Source organism: Microtus pennsylvanicus, chromosome 2, assembly GCF_037038515.1.
Source record: "Microtus pennsylvanicus isolate mMicPen1 chromosome 2, mMicPen1.hap1, whole genome shotgun sequence".
In the NCBI taxonomy this organism is placed as follows: domain Eukaryota; kingdom Metazoa; phylum Chordata; class Mammalia; order Rodentia; family Cricetidae; genus Microtus; species Microtus pennsylvanicus.
In genome coordinates this window covers 106,342,082-106,364,511 of record NC_134580.1, presented here as the reverse complement: position 1 = coordinate 106,364,511, position 22,430 = coordinate 106,342,082, and the positions used below count along the sequence as shown (strand labels likewise).

Below are 22,430 nucleotides of genomic sequence, written 5' to 3'. Positions count from 1 at the left end.
AACTTTTAGAACTTACCCTCCCCCCTCATTACTGAATGCCCCCAAGTCCATGGCATCTAAATCATAGGATTTTTCTTATTCTCAGGGCCAGACAATTGTTCTAAATTTTCACTGAACACTTCTGTAAAGCTCTGTCTACCATGCAGCTAGAGCTTGGGGTGTGGCTTTTTCTCTTGCAGTGTAACTCCTGTTTACATCCCCAAGTGTCAGAGAATTCCACCTGACCCCTAGCATGCCCTTAGAGCATGGCAGTGTCTTAGCTTCTACAACACTGTTGTTGGACATTTTCACAAAGGAAGCTGCCCAATTGGTTGTATTTGAATTAAATTCTCCGTATTTTTCTTAACAAATATTTATAACTGAATCTTTATTGGTGTTGGTTTGGGCTTCCTGTTTCATCCCGTGAAACCCAGTTTGAGTCAGTCACAATCTGGTGGTTCATTGATGGTCCTTCTCAGCATCCAGGCACCCCCAAGTTTGATACCCACATTTTCTACATCACTATTTATGTCTTTGAACATCACGTTCACAGTGAGAAAACTGAAGCTCAGGCTGGTGGGGTGACTTGACCAGAGTCACAATACTACAATAGGGAGCTGAGCTGAGTGACAGTAAGGGTCTGTGCTTCTAAAACCAGGGTACGTGACCAGAGCAGAGCAGCTGACCGGGAGCAACAGCACCACTGTGAAGTCATGTACCTGACTCACCTGAACCTGGCCATACCACAGCCTGTCTGCTTCCTGACATCTAGCGATGTCCACAGACACCAACAAAATCCATATATGGCCAGGCTGGTCACTTATTGCCATTCTCAGGACCTGAGTATCCCCTTGCTCATTTCCCATCATCTACAATACACTGTGTGTGCACGTGCGCATGGGTGTGTATGCATATCTGTATGCAAATCTGTGTGCCTACGTGCTTACAAAGAGTGGAGGAGGAGAACTTGAGTGTCTTTTTCTGTCAACTCCATCCTTGAGACAGGTCTCAAAGATCCTGGAAGTCCCTTTTTTCCAGCTATGTGAGGCCCCAGAGATCCTCCTGACTCTGTCTCCCACAATGCTAGAGTCACAGGTGTGTGTCTCCCCTGCACCCCTCTATTTTGGTGGGTGCTGAGGATTCACCTTAAGGTCTTCATGTTTGTTCAGCAAATATTCCATCCCCCAGTCCTCTGCTCTTTTTTCTTTAACACAGGGCTAGAATTTACAATCCTGCTGCCTTAGCCTCTCAGGTTGCTGGGGCTTGTCATCCACCATCCATGTATCGCTCTCTTGGACGATTCTTTAACCAGACAAGGAAGCAGCTAAATTGCAATTGTGTATCTATGACTCATCTCATTACGCATTTGCATTTTAGCTTCTCCCATGCAAAGCCATGTCCCTTTTTTAGTCTACTGGCCAACCAACTATGAAAGCTTCTGATACTGAGATCTGGTCTAGAGTAAGTGCTCATCCTGAGCTTTGGTACAGTAGCATGAGCTGGGGCCCCTTCTGGGTGTTTCCCCTGATCCTACATCTTCTTCCTATCGTTTGGACGCTCTTGCCTGAAACTTGGAGTTCACCAGCTGCCGTCCTGTGTGGCATATCCTTCACCATGGGCATCTCCTCCCTGTCCCTCACACAGATGATTTAGGATTAATCACCGCTGCTTAGACAGTGTCTGGGACTTCCCCCTAAGCTCTTATCCCTCTCCTTAGGCCCTCTCTAGCAGATAAATACCAAGAAACACTAGAACCTCATCCTTGGACCCTCATCTACACTGAGTGTGACAATGGGGCCTCACTCTGGGAGCTGTTCTCAGGATGGAGTTGTGGTTAATACTGATATCATAGGTACAGGTTGTTGAGGTTGTTAAGGTAACTCTGTGATGATAACCTACTTAAACAGCTTTAAACATGCTGGGGGTTCAAACCCAGGTCTACCTACCTGCATAGCAAGCACAGTCCTCCCTCAACCCCGGCCCGCTTATTTTGCTTTTGGATGCAGGCTAAAATTCACAATCTTCTTGCCAAAAAGAAGGGGTTAGGCTGGCCCGGCCCTCGGGGTGGCAAAGTTATGATGAAGAGACACCCCAGAATAAGGACCTGGCACCTCGCCCTCAGAATGGGCACCATGGCTGAGACTTGCTTTCTTAAAGAAGAGGCTTCCCCACCATGCCTGTTGCTACTGGAGGGACTCCTCTTCCCCTCTGGCTGGGGAAGTTCTTCACATGTATACGGCTCCTGACAGATCTGACCAGAGCGGATGTGGGAGAGCTCTGAGTCTCCTGCCCAGTCCCTGTTTCCCTTTCACTTCAGCCTGGGCATTCTTGACTCTTGTCTGACATCTCCCACCCACTTCACTTTCTAAGAGCTGTAGTTAATTGGCCTTGACCTTACCCTTGGATGATACCCAGTCATTCAGATAGGTTGTCCATATTTGGCCACTGACCTTGGAGTCACCCCTCCACTCTGCCCAGTTGCCCTAATGGGCTGAATGTTATGTTTGCTCATCTTTCTCAGACAAAGATTCTCCACCACCACCACCCCCCCCAAGACAGGGTTTCTCTGTAGCTTTAGAGCCTGACCTGGAACTAGCTCTTATAGGCCAGGCTGGCCTCGAACTCACAGAGATTTGCCTGCCTCTGTTTCCCGAGTGCTGGGATTAAAGGCATGCACCACCACCGCCCGGCCCAGACACAGATTCTTGTCCAGTCACTCACTATTGTTGTACATGACAGTCTTGGGTCACCTCCATGCCAGAAGTCACTCTTTCCAACAGCCTGGAACCCATAACCCTTTCCTCCCCTAGTCTGACATACTTTATCAGCCCTGTTTCTCCCACTGGGTCCAAGAACAGCACAGCAATCCAGGTGCCTTTGTCCCTGAATGAAAGTGGAAAGAAAGGTGTCCCAAAGTCCCCTGCCTGCCCCAGCTAGCCTGAGCAGATGAGCAGCCTGGTAAGGAGTGATGACGGTGGAAGGGTCTGTCCTGGGCTGACTTTGGTTCTCCAGCTGAGAACCCAGATTTTCCTTGACCCCAGGAATTCCTCCAGGAGCCTCGCCCACTCACCTCTGAGCTGCTCCTTTTGCTCAAAAGGGTGTTAGCTGATTGTGGTCTTGCGCCAGGCCCTATCTTTGTGGCGTTTTGGATTTATTGGGGCTTTGTGCATTTTTTGCTCTGGAGTCGCCATCTGAGCAGCTCTCTGGTCGCCCTGGCTCATCTTCTGCAGCACGCTCATCTCAGATGCTAGCTGGTATACCCTGCTTCCTGCCAGGACCCTGCTGTTCTGGGGTGGATCTGGGCTGTGCTCCAGGAGACAAAATTCCCTACTCTGACTCCATCCACATGCCCAGATGTTGCTCCATTGACTTCCTCTCTCTCCAAAGTCATGGAACGAACGTCTCTAAGTGAGAGAAGGAACAGAAGCATCAATAGCACCCATTCCACCCACTTCCTCCCAACAACTTCAAACATAAGTGTGGGAGTGGAGGGCAGACTCCTCCTAATTTGGAGGGGGCCCCAGAACCTGTGGATGGCCTCCCCTCAGCTATCTTCTCTGACCATTTGGTTGTAACTGACCTGGCTGTCACACCTGGGCTCAACAGGACTGTGCTAGGAGCGATTCCCAATGTCTTTGGAGATCAACATTTTCCTGGTCTATAAACAACCTGCAGCTGACGTTATAAGAAGAAAACCTAGTCACACATCCCCAAGCTTGTTCAAAGCCATAGGTGAAAGCAGGGCAGGTTTGGGGATGGAATCGAGGTGGTCAGGTGACTTTGCTCTTGGCGTCTGAAATCTGGTCTCTTGACCATCTGCCTCCCAGTTCGTTATGTGCATTCAGTATCCAGCTATCAGTACCAACGTGCAGGAACGTGGGGCCTGGAGAGGGCTGCCTGAGGCTGAAGGCAGAGTGCAAACAGAAATTACAGGAGGAGCCAGCACTCTGGGTGTCAGCCTTGGAGACACAGCAGAGCCAGAACTCAGAGCCCCAGGAATGCCAGGGGAGGTGCCTGTAGGAACTGCCGCTTGGGGACTGAGGGTGGAGGAACGGGGCCAGGGAAAAGGAGTCCACTCCCAGGATCGCCTTAGTAAAGGGCCAGCATCTTATTTTATTAAAAGCCTGTTGTTGGCTGGATAAATGGTCTTTCTGCTGAGTGGCAAGGGCCCAGTAACACTGGGGGCAATTAGGAGCCTGTTCTAGGAGCTAACTTCAAACCAACAAGCACATTTTTTTTTTGCTAATTAGTCTCTCTTTCTCTCTCATCTCTCCTTCTCCCCTCCCTCCCTCTTTCTCTCTCTCTCATCTCTTTCTCCCCTCCCTTCCTCTCTCTCATCTCTCCCTCTCCCCTCCCTCCCTCTCCTTCCCCTCTATCTTTCTTGAGCTTGACTCCCTGTGCATGATGCGTGTGACCTTCTGTACACTGGGGTGTGTGTGTGTGTGTGTGTCACCAGATGACTCCCTCCTTCTTTTCCTGTTCTCCACTCTCTTTATCCTCCTACAGGAGTGGACCCAGACAATGGCCTGGGGTTATTTACTGAGATGCCTGGGAGGGAAGGGACACAGCCCTGTTTATAGCGGTTGAGTTTCTAAACCACCAAACTCATCCCTCTCCAAATCTTCATTGTAGGAAAAAAAACAAAAAAACAAAACAGCACAGCACAAGGAGACTCATTTCAAAAGAAAGCAGGAGAAAAGCTGTGTTTCCTTTACCAGCCAGTTTGCAATTATTATTAATTTTAGGCTTGATTAAGGCAGGGAAGGTAAAATGACTTATTTCATGTTTCGATGGTAGTTTTATTTTTTCTTCCTTCACTGCCTTATGAGTCAGGCAGGCAAATAGTGATGTCAGAATGGGGGAGATGGGGTGAGGTTTGTGCAAACTCCTGTAACCACTCCTTCTGCTAAAGTTTCAGGGGACGGTGAGCCTCCCAGGACCTGTTCTGAAAGTCACCCAAATTGCTTCCACTTCTACCAGAATCAAAGAAATGACACTTCAAAGTGCTTATCCAGATTTTTAAAAAACTACATTTAAACTATAAAATAAACGAAAAGACTTACTACACTGACTGGTTGTCTGAGGTTCCTTATTTAATTCCTTGGTTAGGTTAAAGTAAGTTGCTCCTATATAAGATAGAATACAGTAATTTATTGGCTTCTCTTAACCTTGTTTTCAAACAATAAACTTTGTGTGAGGAGCCAGAGAAGGGTATATATGTGTTTAAAAGAAAAAAAAATTAAATGTATAGTTCACAGAGATAAAGGGATTCCAGGACAAAGAAAATGTAAAGTGTACCTTAAACTATCTTACTCCATATTTGAACATTAGTTTATCTTCAGAGGGCCTGGGAGATGATGGCTCGGCAGTTAGAGGTGCCTGCTGCCAAGACCGGCAACCTGAGTTTGGTGAGTGGGTGTGCGGGTGTGCGCATGCACACAGCATTTATGTTACTCATCGCATCATTAAAACCGTCATACCTACATAAACCTGAATCTGGTAAAGGCATAGCTTTATAAACTAACTTCATCAGAGTCCTTTAAATCACAGGGACAGGTAACACGAGACACAGAAAAAGAAGAGAAAAACATCATGGCATGTTAAATCCAGCCAACCTTTCTAAACGTTCAGAAAGTTTGATTTGTCTCCTCCAGTTATCAAAGAGAAAGGCAGAAGACTACCCGTGTGGCAAGGGAACGCATAAGGGGCAGAATTTCCCCCTCGCAGTGGGGGATAGGGGCTCTATCAGCTGGCAGAGTGTGGTTTTCTAGTATGTCTTTGCTGGTTGATTTAAAACACTAACTCCGAGTTTTTAATATAGCACTTTCCGTGAGTCACTGGGCTGAAAGCCCATCCAGAGCCAGGCAAGGGTCCAAGACAGAAACAAGCAGGATCCAGCTACGAGAAGTCTCTGTTAGCACAGCTAAACAATTGTAATTAAGAAAGTTCCAGTCACTCCAATGCCTCCTTCTAGATAAAATAAGGAAAACATTACTGAAGAGCGAGCGAGCGGGGCAAGGCAAGGCAACAACTCAGAGACAATGCTGAGAAGTGGGGCTAGGATGCTAACAATCAACTTGCTGTCCCAGAGAGAAGTGATAATCTGATTAGCTCTTCGAAAGGAATTCAGCATCCTGTTGACTCGGGGCAGAGCAGGTGCACAGGTCCCCCCCCCTGAGAAAGCAGGAGGTGCAGTCTGGACCACCAGAAGCCCCAGTGATCCTATTCCTCCCGCAAAATCACCCAGGGAGCAAAGCAGAGCCAAGCATCAAGAACAGGCTGTGCTGACTTCTGGTCCTCTCCTACTTCTCTAACTACAAATAACCGCGCTAGAAGTCGGTCCGCAGCTGGGAGGAAAAGATGTGCCAGCAGGAGACCCCAGGAGCTGAGAACCAGTGACCTGCTTGGTGCCCTCCTGCTGTCCCTTCTCTCCTGGTTACCCCTGGCTCTGGAGGGATTTGCCGTGGGAATCACTAAAAGGCAGGGACAAAGCCATCCTCAAAGACATCCTGTTCTCTATGGCTGGTCCACGGAGGGAGGGAAAGCATGAATAGACCCAGCCAGAGGCTCCAGCCCCCGTTCTTACAGCCCACGGATCCCTGCAGACAGTCTGGTCAGCCAGCGGCAGTACCACCACCACATCTGGTCTACGGTTGGGACATCAGTGGGTAGCCTGTTACTCACAGCAAGCAGCAGGGAGGTCCTGAGTCTTCCTGACTGTGCTCTGGCTTTAGAAAGCTCGGCCCAGCAGCCACTTTCTACCCCATCATGTTTCCCAGCAGCAGCATTTGGAAACATGAACCTCACCAAGGAAGCAATAGAAAGCGGCACTTTAAGAAAAATTATAATGAAATAAAATAGAACTCCTGGAGGAACCTATAGAAAGGCCAGGGTGAAACAGAACAGTAAGACACAGAACAAACCTTAATCCATAAGGAAATGTTAGACTTGGCCCTAACGGGTCAATAATTATCATAAAGGCAAACAGTCTAAATACACCCATTAAAATGTGGATTGGCAGAGTAGATTTTAAAAGATGACCCAACTATATGCTGCTTCCAAGAAGCTCATTTCAAATTCATGGACTTAAGTAACTGACAGCAAAAGAATGGAAAAGGATACACCATAAAAACGTTTTTTTTTTTAATGTACACTTGTTTTATTCATCATTTGTTATGTTTGGGGATTACCAAAGTAATTCTAATGATGGTTGAATATAACAAAAGAAAATCTTTTACCTCATCTTAAAACATCCACTGGTCCATCTCATTCAGTACAATAGTCAATGTTAAAAGAACATAAAGCAAATATGTACACTATCATGGTTTTCATAAACGTCTATTCCATCACTGGTGGGTAGCACCCTTAACAGTTAAATACATTTAAATACGGTATAGTGACGGCACCACGGCAGCACTGATAACCAGATAACCATCCAGCTAGAAACCAGCCAACAGGAAACTGTCTAAATATTTAAAATACAGCTCTTGTTTAATCACCCTTTGATTGGATCACCTTCTGGGGGGAAGGGGAGGAGCCTGCTGGTCACATGGAACTATATTAAGGCCAAATCCTCTGGTATCCCTTCCCAGAAGTTTCTTTCAACTGGATTAAGCCCCCAGTTCCAAGGCAAGCCCAAGTTTGTGGTGTCCAGCATTAAAGCTCTTCCCATCTACCAGAGTGGACGGTGTAAGCTTCACACCAGGCCTCAGAGTCTGAGTCTAACCCACCCTGACTGAGTCAGAGTTGTTGACCTCTGCAGAAAGGAAGCAGCAGGGATCCAACGGCAGTGCCCAAACGAGTGCAGTTGGTACCTGATGTCCAAGCAAGCTTTACTGAAGTGTCCGAATCCTCACATACTTTCTGATAAATTGATCCTCCAAATTCTGTCCCATTATTGACCTTAGTATGTAGCTGGAAGTCCTCAGTGCTGTAGCCTACTGCAAAGTTGCTCCTTGTCAGGCTTTCATTTGGCATTGTCATCATCTGGTCATCTGGTACCCAGCAAGTCAGCCCTCATAACCAAAGACAGCTGAGCCATGGAAAATCAAAGGTCCAGCAAAACCAAAGTCAACATCACAGCCAAGGTTTAGATGCTCCCTCTTGTAAGCAGACTTGATTTTACCACTTTTCTTCCCTGTGTTTGGTGAAAAGGTAGTATCAAATGTCACTTTCAAACCTTAACAGGTCTGGTCTTCAGTTGCGATCTCTGTCCTCAGAGTGTTATTGGTGTTCCATTTCTCTGTGAAAGTCAGACCATGCTCACACCATTTGTATCTGGTCTCCAAGGTCCCACTAACTTTATCAGTGTCTGGTTAGATGAACCAGATGTTAAAAATTCTACGCCACTGTACGACTTTGTTTTCACATTCACCTTTACCAACTCAAAGCCAAATCTTTTGTTGAAAATATCTTTGGCAGCTTTGCCAAGGTCAGCATAGGATGGAGGGATACACATTGGTCATGGATATGTCTGTACACAACAGTCCATCATAGCGAAGCTGCGGGGCGGGGGGGGGGGGTCATCACAGGTGTCCTGAGGGGTACCGCTGCTCTGCTCACAGTGAAGGCTGCTCCATTATCTGGCGATTGCGCTGTAGCCACCGCGGCTAGAGGGTGAAGTAAAGGAGCCACCATAAAATTGTTTATAAAAGGGGCTGGATGGAGAGATGGCTCAGCAGTTAAGAACACTGGCTACTATTCCAGAGGATCCGAGTTTGATCCCAGCACCCACGTGGCAGCTCACAGCTGTCTGTAACTCCAGTTTCGGGGATCTGACACCCTCACATAGACATACATGTTGGCTAAATATTAATGGTCCTGAAATAAAAATAAATAGTTTAAAAAATTGTTAATAGAAAGGAAGCATGATTGGCTATATTAAATCAAAACATCAAACAAAGAAAGTTACTCTGGGCAGAGAGGGATGTTATTAAATAATAAATAATCCATCAATAAGTGATAACTATCTTGTGACCCAAACATGAAAGGCTCACAGGTATGAAGCAAAAAGTAAACTGAAAGAAAAAAAATTCTATAGCTATCGTGAGAATGTGATCTCCATGGCCCTCACACTCAGTGCTTGCAGGAACCAGAGACAAAATCAGCAAGAACATAGAACTGACATCACCAACTGACAGGTCTCTAATCCTATCCTAGCATATTCTGTCCAACAGCAGCAGAACACAGAATCTCCAAGGGCCCACAAAATACTCAGCAAAGTGGTATACACTGTAGATCACAAAACAGTATTGACAGGGCTGGGGAGACGGCTCAGCAAGGAAAGCACAAGGGCCAGAATTTGGATTTCCCAGCACATGGTGGCCATCTTGTAACCCCAGAGCACAGGAGGAAGAGAAAGGGCAAGCTGGCTACACAGACTAGCTGATCTGAAGAATTTAGTTCATCAAGAGATGCTATCCCAGGAAACAAAGCACAGGATGAGTGAAGAAAACTCCTGACATCAACCAAGCATCCAAGTGTGAGGATCCGACCTCTAGTGCCCATGTAAAAAGCCAGGCTGTGTGAGATGTATAGTGTAGGGTGTGCGCATGTGAGAGAGAGGGGGGGTGTGCGAGAGAGAGATGTATGGTAGAGAGTGTGTGTGTGAGACGTGTGGTGTGTGTATTGTGAGAGAGAGATGCATGGTGTGTGTACAGTCATGTATGTATATGTGTGTAAGATGTGATGTGTGTGTGTGTGTGTGTGTGAGAGAGAGATATGCATGGTGTGTGTACAGTCATGTGTGTATACGTGTGTAAGATGTGATGTGTGTGAGAGAGAGAGAGAGAGAGATAGAGATAGAGATAGAGAGAGAGAGAGAGAGAGAGAGAGATATGCACGGTGTGTGTACAGTCATGTGTGGATATGTGTGTAAGATGTGGTGTGTGTGTGTGTGAGAGAGAGAGATATGCATGGTGTGTGTAGTAGTATGTGTTTATGTGTGAAAGATGTGGTATATGTGTGTGTGTTACTAGAGAATAGAATCAGGCAGATCTGGAACTTGCCAACCAGCCAGCCTAGACAATCAGTGAGCCCAGGTTTGGTGAGAGACTCTAGAAGAAGGAGAAGGAGGAAGAAGAAGACAGAGCAAAAGGAGGAGGAGGAGAAAGAGAAGGAAGGAGATGAAGGAGGAAGAAGAAAAAGTGTAGAACAGTGTCAACCACCTGTCATCTTCTCTTGGCCTCCACACACATGCATGAACGCCCACATAGAGAGTGCACACAAAACATACAGTGAATATGTGCCTGAAAATGCGAAATGAAGCCCGAGTTAAGCATGTACGAATCTCTTAAAAGATCAAATTGAACAATACACATGCAATACTTTGATGACTCTGATAATAATAACAACAAAAATAATGAAAACAGTAATGGCCGTGACTTATTGAATATTCTCCGCTGCTGGCACCGAGGAGGCTTTGTTTTCATTTAACCCACACAAGCACAAGTTGCACTGGTTTTCTGCAGTCCTCCTTAGCTATGGCTTTCTTTTCCATCGTTTCAGTCACTATGGTAAGTTGTGGCCCAAAAATCTTAGCTGTAAAATTCCAGAAATAAAACTTAAATTCTGCACAGTTGTAAGCAGCATTCTGACTTCTCTGCCCTGCCTCTTCCTCCTGGGGTGTGAATTATCTTTTGTTCATGTATCCACACTGTATATGCTGCATGCCGCTGAGTAATTTAGTAGCTTCTACATTGACTCTCATAATATTGCAACACTTGTATTCAAGAGGCATATAGATTATGTAATAATAGCCCCCAATGAACAATAATAGTGAAGATGCCAGTTTATTTACACTGTATTGGTATAAATGTTTTCTTTTGTTATTGATTGTTGTTATGGTCCTACTGTGCCTAATTTATAAGTTAAACTTTATCATACTTGTTGTGTATTGGGGAAAAAAGCATGTGACATAATCAGTACTACCCATGGTTTTCAGCATCCACTGGAGACTTAGAATGTATCTCTTATGGATAAAGAGGGCACTACCGTACGTAGATTGGCTCTAAAGGCCAGAGAAGTAATGTGTCTAAACACACAGCTTACAGAACAACAGAGTGCCAGCCAAGGGCTCCCATGGTCACACTGTGTTCTCATGCCCTCCAGAGACAGTGAACTAGTGAGGGAAGACTCCCTTGGTTTAGGCATCCCTTCCGCAGATGGGTACAGCCTCATATGATTAGGTGCAGCCTTAGCAGGTGGATGGAGGGAGTCGTCTTGGCCTCCTAGTCACGGCCTCCACACCAGCAAGCTCCCTAGGAAAGCAGGTTCCCTTTGGCAGGGCCGCAGTTGGGATGCGCATAGGAACAGGAACAGCTGTTTTCTGGAAGGAGCAATTGGAGAGAATGAAGAAAAATGCCGTGTGTCCAGGTCTAACAATAGCCCCGTTATTGCTGACAGGGCCTCGGTCGGGATGGAAGTCATTCTTTCAGGTGAAGAAAAGGAAAGCGAGGCTGTGCGTCACTGCCTTAAAATAGGTGGGGGCAGGCAGGCAGCTTGCAGGTGACGCGTGAGGAGTTTCTCAGTTGGTATTTCCTATATTTCCTGTTTTGGATGCAGGTTTCTGTCTTTCTTTCCTGAACTGGTATGTGTGTGTGTGTTCATAAAGTTTGTGTACCAGGTTTCCCCTCATCCCCATCTGTGTTCTTTTCATCAATAGTTTACCAGCTGTTCAGCACGGTGGCAGGAACCCATAGGCACTCAGGCAGTTCTGCTGTTTTCTCCTTAGCTCTTCCCCGCAGGCTCATAAAGCTTTGACACACCTGCAGCGCCATACAGCAGAAGGGACGTGCTGTCCTGCATTGGAGTTGTCCACGGGAAGAGACAGCTCAGGTCCTAAGCAGACTGCCGTTTTATTTGCTGTTCAGTACAGCTTTCTTTAAGTCAGTACATTGGATCTGAGATTGACATTTTGCCAAATTCCTTCACTTCAAATGTTCTTGTGATGGGCCAGCCCAGTGTGTTAAAAGGCTCGTCATGAGGGCCTGATGACTTGAGTTTGATCCCTGGATCTCACCGAGTAAGGAGAGAAGGGCTCTTTGGAGAGAAGGGCAGCCATGGTATCCATACACCTGTTTACACACACTCTTTCGCTGAGTAATAAGTACAATAAAATAAATGTGAATTTAAATAAGAAAGACTTTGTAGGGCTGGAGAATGACTCAGCAGGTACTGGCACTTTCTACTCATGCGGAAGCCCAGAAGTTGACTCCCAGCACCCACATCAGGAGGTTCACAACTGCCTGCAACTTCAGCTCCCTGGCACTCCCTTCTAGCCTCCTTGGGTATCTACACATATGGCTAGTGTGTGCATACATGTGTGCACACACACGCACACCCATCCTTAAACATAAATCTTTTAAGAGCTACTTGACCTGCATTTCCCTGATCGCTAAGGAAGTTGAGCATGACCTTAAGTGTCTTTTGGCCATTTGAACATTTGAACTTCTTCTGTTGAAAATTCTCTGTTCAGCTCAGTGCCTCATTTTTTTTTTTTACTAATTATGAAAGTTTGGCTTTAAAAAAATGGAAGTTTGGCATTAGCTTACTTACTCATTTAGCTTACAACTAGTTCTTATATCTTAAATTAACCTGTTTCTATTCGTCTGCATTCTGCCACGTGGTTTGATTACCTCTCCTATGTACCATATGTCGGACTTCTTCAGAGTCTCTCTGGCATCTCCTGAATGCCTAGATTCATCCCATGGTTCTCTTTCTGTCCGGAAGTCCTACCCCTTCTCTCCTGCCTAGCTACTGGCCATTCGGCTCTTTACTAAACCATCACAATGACACATCTTCACACAGTGTAAACAAATATTCTGCACCGCCTGTATTTGTGTGTGTGTGCGTGCACGCGCTCTCGTGTGTGCACATGCCACCATCTACAAGTAGATCACAAGCCACTTCTTTCCGTCTACTATGTGGAATCTAGGGATCAAGCGCATGTCATCAGGCTCTGGTCAGTGCCTCATTTTATAATTGGGTTGATTAGATTTTTACGGTCTAGTTTCTTGAGTTCTTTATATGTTTTGGAGATCAGACCTTTGTCAGTTACGGGGTTGGTGAAGATCTTCTCCCAGTCAGTGGGTTGCCTTTTTGTCTTAGTGACAGTGTCCTTTGCTTTACAGAAGCTTCTCAGTCTCAAGAGGTCCCATTTATTCAATGAGGCCCTTAGTGTCTGTGCTGCTGGGGTTGTATGTAGGAAGTGGTCTCCTGTGCCCATGTGTTGTAGAGTACTTCCCACTTTCTCTTCTATCAGGTTCAGTGTGTTCGGACTGATATTAAGGTCTTTAATCCATTTGGACTTGAGTTTTGTGCACGGTGATAGATATGGACCTATTTTCATTCTTCTACAGGTTGATGTCCAGTTGTGCCAGCACCATTTGTTGAAGATGCTCTCTTTTTTCTATTGTATACTTTTAGCTCCTTTATCGAAAATCAGGTGTTCATAGGTTTTTGGGTTAAAGTCAGGGTCTTCTATTGGATTCCATTGGTCGACTTCTCTGTTTTTATGCCAATACCAAGCTGTCTTCAATACTGTAGCTCTGTAATAGAGTTTGAAGTCAGGGATGGTAATGCCCCCAGATGATCCTTTATTGTATAAGACTGTTTTGGCTATCCTGGGTTTTTTTGTTTTTCTATATAAAGTTGATTATTGTCTTCTCCAGATCTTTGAAGAATTTTGATGGGGATTGCATTGAATCTATAGATTGCTTTTGGTAGAATTGCCATTTTTACTATGTTGATCCTCTCAATCCAAGAGCAAGGGAGATCCTTCCATTTTCTGGTGTCCTCTTCAATTTCTTTCATCAAAGACTTAAAGTTCTTGTCAAATAGATCTTTCACTTCCTTGGTGAGAGTTACCCCAAGATATTTTATGCTATTTGTGGCTATCGTGAAAGATGATGCTTCTCTGGTTTCCCTCTCTGCTTCCTTATCCTTAGTGTATAGGAAGGCCACTGATTTTTTGGAGTTGATCTTGTATCCTGCCACATTACTAAAGGTGTTTATCAGCTGTAGGAGTTCTTTGGTAGAGTTTTTGGGGTCCCTGATGTATACTATCATATCATCTGCAAATAACGAAAGCTTAACCCAATTATAAAATGGGGCACTGAGCTGAACAGAGAATTCTCAACAGAAGAAGTTCAAATGGCCAAAAGACACTTAAGGTCATGCTCAACTTCCTTAGCGATTAGGGAAATGCAAATCAAGACAACTTTAAGATACAATCTTACACCTGTCAGAATGGCTAAAATAAAAAACACCAATGATAGCCTTGCTGGAGAGGTTGTGGAGAAAGGGGTACACTCATCCATTGCTGGTGGGAATGCAAACTTGTGCAACCACTTTGGAAAGCAGTGTGGCGGTTTCTCAGGAAATTGGGATCAACCTACCCCTGGACCCAGCAATACCACTTTTGGGAATATACCCAAGAGAGGCCCTATCATACAACAAAAGTATATGCTCAACTATGTTCATAGCAGCATTGTTTGTAATAGCCAGAACCTGGAAACAACCTAGATGCCCTTCAATGGAAGAATGGATGAAGAAAGTATGGAATATATACATATTAGAGTACTACTCAGCAGTAAAAAACAAGAACTTCTTGAATTTTGCATGCAAATGCATGGAAATAGAAAACACTATTCTGAGTGAGGTAAGCCAGACCCAAAAATCTCAAGGTCCAAATCAGGAGCAGAAGGAGAGAGAGCACAAGCAAGGAACTCAGGACCGCGAGGGTTGCACCCACACATTGAGACAATGGGGGATGTTCTATTGGGAACTCACCAAGGCCAGCTGGCCTGGGCCTGAAAAAGCCTGGGATAAAACCGGACTCTCTGAACATAGTGGACAATGAGGACTACTGAGAACTCAAGAACAATGGCAATGGGTTTTTGATCCTACTGCACGTACTGGCTTTGTGGGAGCCTAGGCAGTTTGGATGCTCACCTTACTAGACCTGGATGGAGGTGGGGGTTCCTTGGACTTCCCACAGGGCAGGGAACCCTGATTGCTCTTTGGACTGATGAGGGAGAGGGACTTGACTGGGGGAGGGGGAGGGAAATGGGAGGCGGTGGCAGGGAAGAGACAGAAATCTTTAATAAATTAATTAATTAATTAATTAAAAAAAAGAGCTACTTGACGACAGGGTTTCTAGTTTAGACAAGCTAATGTAGGTCTGTCCTCTCTCCTCCCAGCCAAGGGCAAGCAAGAATGGACTCTGAGAAATACGCAAGAGACATCAGCAAAAGAAGTCTGAAAAAAAGGGGGGAAGAATTAGTTAGGGATCCTAGGATCAGAGGTACAGCATGGCAGTTGTGTGCCTGAACATCACAACAAAGGTGACCTAGGCCTGGCACTTCCCAAAGCCAACCAACAAGGATTCAGTTCTTCTCTTCAGAAAGGGCCCAGCATCTCCTTCTTTTTCACTGACAGACACACAGGGGACCAAACCTTAACAAGCAGCCTTATTTGAGCATCACTTGTAGTTGCATTTTCTTTGGGTCACCACCCAATTTTCAAATAAAGACATGGAGACTTATTATTTATGAATGCTCGGCCTTAACTTAGGCATGGCCCGCTAGCTCTTAATTTAACCTGTCTATTCATTTACGGTTTGCCTCCGTTTTCTCTCTTTCTTTCTTTCTTTCTTTCTTTCTTTCTTTCTTTCTTTCTTTCTTTCTTTCTTTCTTTCTTTCTTTCTTTCTACCTTCCTTTCATTCTGTATGCCCTACTTTTCTGCTTCCTCGATGTCTGTCTTTCTGTCTGGCCCCTGGCATCTCCCTGGTGTCTTTTTCTCTTTCTTTCCTGAGTCTAAATTTCTCCCCCTACTTACTCTCCCTGACTGGAAGTCCCACATATACTTCCTCCCTCACTATTGGCCATTCAGCTTTTTATTAGACCAGTCGGGTACCTTCACCAGGCAAGGTAAAACAGCAACACATCTTTATATAGTTAGACAAATGCAACATGGTTTCATAGTTAGACAAATATTACGCAACCACTCTTGTCTGCACAGTTCTGATATGCCCTTTCCATCTGGAGACATCAGGAGGGCCAGACTAAGAAGATTTCCCAAACTCCAGGCAGCATCAGGGAGGATATGGGGAAAGCCCAGTTGTTTGTGATTGTGTGAAGAAAGTTAGGAGCTGGGCTCAGAGGCCAAGTCCTTTACATTAGACCTAAATGGAGTGAAGCCCTAATTAAATAAGAGTCTTTTAACATAAATAGCTGTTTCAGGGTCCCGGGGGCGGTGGGGGGAGAGGGGGCCAGTCTCCCTTGGGGGACAGGGAAAAGTAGGCACGAAACCAACAATGCAGGCACCAGGAACAGGTTGAAACAACAAGCCCAGTTTATTTCAGGAATGGGTAAGCCTTATATATTCTGCAGCCTGCCCTGGGAGGGGAGGGGTCTGAGCTGGCATCTGCTGAGGTGATATGGTCCCTGTCCATAGGTTCCCGTCGTCCAGGCTGGCTTTTAGTAAATAGCTCCTGCCCAGGCTCTTACTATCAGTCTGGGATGGCTGGCTCTCAGGCCCATTAAGGCTTAGCCATCCCACAAATGGCAGGGTGTCCTAATACAATGGAAGAGCACACAGTGTACCAGGAACCAGGAAACTTTTTAAAGATTTATTTTTTATTTTTAGTTGTGTATCTGTTGTGTGTATGTGGATGGGTCTGTCTACATGAGTACAGGTGCCTGCAGGGGTCAGAGGTGTTGGATCCCTTGCAGCTAGAGTTACAGAGAGTTGAGAGTAAACCCACTTGAGTGTTGGGAATTGGACTCTGGGAGACTAGTATGGTGCCGAGCCATCTCTCCAGCCCAGAACCTGGGAAATAAAGGAGAGGCGATGACTTGCTGACACCCAGGTGAAGCCGAGTCCAATGGTGAAGCTAGCTGAGAAAGACTTCACAGCAGCTGTCACAGAAACACGTCAGAATGCAAGCACAGGTCCTCCTGCAGTGACGGAACAATTACCAGAGGAAACAGAGGAGTTACAAAAAGAACTAAATGCAGGGCTAGAGAGATGGCTCAGTAGTCAAGAGCATTGCTTGCTCTTCCAAAGGTCTTGAGTTCAATTCCCAGCAACCACATGGTGGCTCACAACCATCTGTAACAAGGTCTGGTGTCCTCTTCTGGCCTTCAGGTATACATGCAGACAGAATACTGTATACATAATAAATAAATATTTAAAAAAAAGAGTGACATAAAAGAATGATTTTTTAAAAAAAGAACCAAATGCAAATTCCACGACTGAAAGACAGAGTGACAGAGGTTCAAAACCCCCTTCCTAGGACTCTGCTTACTAGTAGAATGGATAAGACAAGAGCTAGAATCAGAAACTGGTGAAAGGAAAAACAGATCATCCAATCTGAACAGCAGAGAGAAGGCAGAGGAGACCGCGCGGGATGACTTTGATTCTCAAATTGCTGCATTAACTCCTCTGCAGGGTGTCGATAATCAGCTCAAGGAGAGAACAAACAGATTTACAAGTCGGACAAATAAATGCAACACTTAAAACATCGAATATTCTTAATAGCATCAAAGGCGCAGAGAAATCAACCTAATTTAATTGAAAACTACAGACTACAGAATTATTATTGAGAGAAATTAAAACAGCCAAATAAATATTCATGGGTTAAAAGACTTATTATATTGTTGAGCCTATGTTCAATTCCCTTCAAACTGATCTACAGTAGGCCTGTACTTTACAGCAGGATTTTAGCTTATTTGTAGAATAAATTGGATTTTTATCTGAAAGCTTAAGGTATCATAAAATATAGGATAGATGATAGTCTTCATAAACTATGGTGTTAATTGGATATTTGTATTTCTAAAAGTGAATCCTAAAGTGTTTTTTATTTTTTATTTTATTTTTTAAATTTTATTGATTTTTATTGAGCTCTACATTTTTCTCTGCGCCCCTCCCTGCCTCTCCCCTCCCATTCAACTCTCTCCCAAGGTTCCCATGCTCCCAATTTACTCAGGAGATCTTGTCTTTTTCTATTTCTCATGTAGATTAGATCTATGTAAGTCTCTCTTAGGGTCCTCATTATTGCCTAGGTTCTCTGGGATTGTGATTTGTGGGCTGGTTTTCTTTGCTTTATGTTTAAAAACCACCTATGAGTGAGTATATGTGATAATTGTCTTTCTGGGTCTGGGTTAACTCACTCAAAATGATGTTTTCTAGCTCTACCCATTTTCCTGCAAAATTCAAGATGTCGTTGGTTTTTTTCCTGCTGTGTAGTACTCCATTTGTGCAAATGTACCACATTTTCCTTATCCATTCTTTGGTTGAGGGGCATCTAGGTTGTTACCAGGTTCTGGCTGTGACAAACAATGCTTCCATGAACACATGTCCCTGTGGCACGATTGAGCATCCTTTGGAAATATACCCCAAAGTGGTATTACTGGGTCTTGAGGAAGGTTGTTTCCTAATTTTCTGAGAAATCACCACACTGGCATGCAAAGGGGTTGTACCAGCTTGCATTCACCAGCAATGCAGAATTGTCCCTTTTCCCCACAACCTCTCCAGCATAAGTTGTCATCAGTGTTTTTGATCTTGGCCATTCTTACAGGTCTAAGATGGAATCTCAGAGTTGTTTTGATTCGCATTTCTCTAATGACTAAGGATGTTGAGAATTTCCTTAAGTGTCTTTCAGCCATTTTAGATTCCTCTGTTGAGAGTTCTCTGTTTAGGTCTATACTTCATTTTTTTTTTATTGGATTATTTGTTCTTTTGATGACCAATTTCTTGAGTTCTTTGTATATTTTGGAGATCAAACTTCTGTCTGATGTGGGGTTGGTGATTTTTTTTTTCCCATTCTGTAGACTGTCGTTTTGTCTTGTTGACCATGTCCTTTGCTTTACAGAAGCTTTTCAGTTTCAGAAAGACCCATTTATTAATTGTTTCTCTCAGTGTCTGTGCTACTGGGATTATACTTAGGAAGTGGTTCCCTATGCCAATGTGTTCAAGTGTACTTCCTACTTTCTCTTCTATAAGGTTCAGTGTGGCTGGCTTTATGTTGAGTTCTTTGGTCCATTTGGACTTGAGTTTTGTGCATGGTGATAGATATGGATCTATTTTCATTCTTGTACATGTTGATATCCAGTTATGCCAGCACCATTTGTTAAATATGCTTTCTTTTTTCCATTTGATATTTTTTTCTTCTTTGTCAAAATTCAAGTATTCGAAGGTGTGTGGATTAATATCCGGGTCTTCTATTCAGTTCCATTGGTCCTCCTGTCTGTTCTTATGCCAATACCAGGCTGTTTGCAGTACTGTAGCTCTGTAGTAGAGTTTGAAGTCAGGGATTGTGATGCCTCCAGAAGTTATTATTGTACAGTATTGTTTTGGCTACCCTGGGTTTTTTTGCTTTTCCATATGAAGTTGAGTACTGTTCTTTCGAGGTCTGTAAAGAATTTTGCTGGGATTTTGATGGGAATTGCATTGAATCTGTAGATTGCTTTTGGTAATATTGCCATTTTTATTATGTTAATTATACCTACCCAAGAGCATGGGAGATCTTTCCACTTTCTGGTGTCTTCTTCAATTTCTTTCTTCAAAGATTAAAGTTCTTATCATACAAGTCTTCTACTTGTTTGGTTACTCTGAGTTACTCTGAGATATTTTATGCTATTTATGGTTATTGTGAAGGGTGATGTTTCTCTGATTTCTTTCTCAGTCCATTTATCATGTACAGGAGGGCTACTGATTCTTTTTTTTTTTTTTTTAGTTAATCTTGTATCCTGCTACATTACTGAAGTGTTTATGAGTTGTAGAAGTTCCTTGGTAGAATTTTTGAGGTCACTTATGTAAACTATCATATCATCAGCAAATAGTGAGTGTTTGACTTCTTCTTTTCCAATTTGTATCCCCTTGATCTCCTTTTGGTGTCTCATTGCTCTAGCTAGGACCTCAAGAACTATATTGAATAGATAAGGGGAGAGTGGACAACCTTGTCTTGTTCCTGATTTCAGTGGAATCGCTGGGAGTTTCTCTCCATTTAGTTTGATGCTGGCTGTTGGCTTGCTGTATATTGCCTTTATTATGTTTAGGTATGTTCCACGTATCCCTGCTCTCTCCAAGACCTTTATCATGAAGGGATGTTGTATTTTGTCAAAAAGCTTTTCCAGCATCTAATGAGATGATCATGTGGTTTTATTTTTCAGTTTGTTTATATGGTGGATTATGTTGACAGATTTTCATATGTTGAACCATCTGTGCATCTATGAGATGAAGCTGACTTGATCATGGGTATGATGATTCTGATGTATTCTTGGATTCGATTTGCCAGTATTTTTTTTTTAGTATTTTTGCATCAATGTTCATGAGTGAGACTGGTCTATAATTCTCCTTCTTAGTAATGTCTTTATGTGGTTTGGGTTTCAGGGTAATTGTAGCCTCATAAAAAGAGTTTGGCAATGTTCCTTCTGTTTCTATTGTGTGGAACAATTTGAGAAGTATTGGTATTCGTTCTTCTTTGAAAATCTTGTAGAATTCTGAGCTGAAACCATATTTTTTATTTTTTATTTTATTTTTATTTTTTGAGAGAGAGAGAGAGAGAGAGAATATGAATCTCTGGTTCAAACTTGTAATCTACCTCAGCCTTCTGAGTGCCTGGATTGCAGGCATGCATTACCCATACTTAGTCTTGATCGCACTTCACAGCACACCCACAGCTGACTAAAGGACAATCTCTAAAGGCAAACTAAGCTCATGAAAGATAGCATAAGACAATCATTGCATGACCTTGGAACAAAATTTTCTCAAATGTAATATGAAAATCCTAAAGAGAAGGAGATGGTCAAGACATGATTAAATCTGAGTGTTCATCATCAGAGATTGCTGCTAAGTGGGTGAAAAGGCAAGCCACACATATACAGGGGGGCAGGGTTCCCTGTTATACTTCTAACTAAAGGTTCTTATGCAGCATGCATGCAAAATGTCTGCATCATGAGTCGTTCATCAGAGCAAAAGGCCAGGAAGTTAGCTCAGTGTGTAAAGTGCATGTTGTCCAAGCGTGAGCTACTGAGTTAAATTTGTAGAGAAACTGAGAAAAAGCCTGGTGGTGGCTGCGTGCCATCCCAGAGTTTGAGAAGCAGAGAGAGAAGTTCCAGGCCACTGAGAGAGAGAGAGAGAGGTTTTCTAGAAAAACAAGGCAGCCATCACATGAAAAACAACACTCAAGGCAGACCTGTAGCTTCCACATGTGCATACCTGCACACACACACACACACACACACACACACACACACACACACACACAAGACTTGAAGGAGTTCTTCACAACAGGTTTGCAATTAGCTAAAAGCAAGGGCAGCAAAATGCAAAACAGAATGACAGGTTGCTACTACTACTGCTAAGGCACCAGAGTTGCCCCAAAATGTACAGAAAAGCAAGCCTAACACACACTAGAAATGAGTGTAACTGCAGCTGCCCTGGGCCGGAGGGAACAGATATTGGTACAACCGCTGTGGAAAACCGCTTGACAAAATCTGCAACAGCTGACCACATACTTACTAGGAACCAGAATTCTACTCCAGGGGACATACTCAACAGGAAGGCACATGGGCACTCAAAAACACACATAAAACATACTAAAGACTGGACATAACCGGATATCCATTAACAGTGATATGGGTGTGTTTGTGAAGGTGTACTTAGCATTGAAATTCAACAAATGAGGCTGATGCATGATTCTCATAAACACCATCTTCAAGATAACCAAGAAGGTGTCTTGAATTGTCCCATTGCTACCAAGTTCAATAACAGACAAAGCTACCTAATAATATAGTCAGAAGTCAAGACAGTAGTCATCTGGCGTTCACAGAGCGGCTTTCGGGGCTTTGCTTCATCCTCCCGCTGCTGTGGCCGCAGGTTTGTCATCTCAGCAAGGGGTCTGCTTCTCCTTCCCTTGTTTTTCTGTATGTACAGTGACTTCAGGAACGAGTTTACTGAAAAGAACCCAGCCAGGTCTGCAAAGTTAAAAACAGTTGTCTTGCCTCACAAAGAGGGGCTGTGTTTTGTTTGTATGTGGAGCTGGGGACTAAGCTTGGGGGCCTTGTCTTGCTCAACAAGTGTCCGACCACTGAGCTGCATGGCCAGCCCTATATTTATTCTTTAAATGTGGAGAGGTCTAAGTTGCTCAAGCTGGCCTTGAACTCTCTCTACAGTGCAGACAGGACTTGGTCTGGCGATTCTCCTGCCAAGAGCTGGGATTTCAGTCCTGTGCCCAGTACAAAGAGTATTTTATGCAGGGTTTAAAAACCTTCAAAGGCAAACATTCATTTACTCTGAGCAGATAAGGAAAAAGATTGACAGAAAAGTAAGTGGGTTCACAAATGGCTCATGCAGACAGCCCGGCAAGTGTCCCGCCAGCTTCCTTCAGAAGACACCGCCGCTGTTGACTTTCCTTCTCGCACCCCCTGCTTTCTTGACAGCCAGA

The 22,430-nt window shown here is 44.1% G+C and overlaps 1 long non-coding RNA gene and 1 pseudogene across 1 annotated transcript in view; one reads left to right on the top strand and one right to left on the bottom strand.

The window, feature by feature from the left end:
* The window catches only part of LOC142845052 (uncharacterized), a 67,077-nt gene that overhangs the window by 4,017 nt on the left and 40,630 nt on the right, over positions 1 to 22,430 (top strand). The window lies entirely within an intron of this gene.
* Positions 7,432 to 8,482, bottom strand: LOC142845051 (non-selective voltage-gated ion channel VDAC2-like; annotated as a pseudogene).